Genomic DNA, 1,152 nt, shown 5'->3' with positions numbered 1-1,152 from the left:
GGTGCAGGACACTTAATCTCAAGGAGCAGAATTAAGGAACCTTGGTCTGTAGTGACTGTGCAAAAATTGATGTTCAAACATGCTTTTCTCTGTATCTCTAACGTTGTGGAATGTTAGTTAATAACAGGGTTTATCCTGGTGTAAAGGGGATTTATTCAGTATAATATCTAAATTAAATACAGCACCTGAATATCCCCGCAGGCAGTTGGGCAACATTCTGATTGAAGGTTAACTAATGCCTGTGTCTGAGGCGCCATAGCACCAAGCTGTTGCTCTCTCTTAGTTCTGCAGGAGCAGCTCGGCCCAGAGACCCCAGAGAGTGGATGAAGCAGCTCTTCCACAAGTCACAGAGCAAACAACTGCCTACAAACAGCTACTTTTTTTTCCAAAAATTACAGATATCACCCTCCCGATTAGCTATCAATCGGCCATATTTTGTTACCGGACAGACTGATTAATGCAGTTGTTTCTGACTTCAGTTACCCTGACGACATTGGCCAGACTCACCTGGATTAATCAGCCTGTCCGGTAATGAAAGAGAGGAAGAAAAAGTTCAGGAAGTAGTGGAGTTGGGCATTTAGTCCACTCACAGGTAGACCTAAGCACCACTGGAAACATTAAGAATCTAGTATCTAAAAGGTTATTGATTTTTCACTAGGAAAATCTTTTTTTTTTATTTTCTTCTACCAAATATTTTTATCTACCTCTTGGACATACATTGTCATTTTTTAACACATTCTAACTGCTCTTTATTGGTTGAAAATCAAATATGACTGTTCTAAATTTTTCAAGATAAACTTTGTTTCTCAAATATAAAACCCATGCTGAACTACATCACTGCTTTATCTTATTAAAAATGGCTTTCATCCTTCAGGCCTGCTTCAACCACTTCCTGTTCCCTCGCGTCCATGGTCCCACATAGCCATTGATTTTGTCACCGGTCTCCCTGTCATCCATTTGTCAATTCCTTCTATAAGTACACAGTAGCTGTTTAGCTTAGTTGAGTTATGGCATAATTAATGATACATTCATCCACAGGAAGCAGCAATTAACCCTTTATAAAGGAATAGTACACCCAAAACATGATTAGCCTTCATTTTCTACTCACCCCCATGCTGAACAACACTCTGGAGTACTTTTTTGATATCTCAA

Source organism: Cyprinodon variegatus, unplaced genomic scaffold (genome assembly GCF_000732505.1).
Source record: "Cyprinodon variegatus isolate N-32 unplaced genomic scaffold, C_variegatus-1.0 Scaffold1720, whole genome shotgun sequence".
In the NCBI taxonomy this organism is placed as follows: domain Eukaryota; kingdom Metazoa; phylum Chordata; class Actinopteri; order Cyprinodontiformes; family Cyprinodontidae; genus Cyprinodon; species Cyprinodon variegatus.
This window is presented reverse-complemented; position numbering follows the sequence as displayed.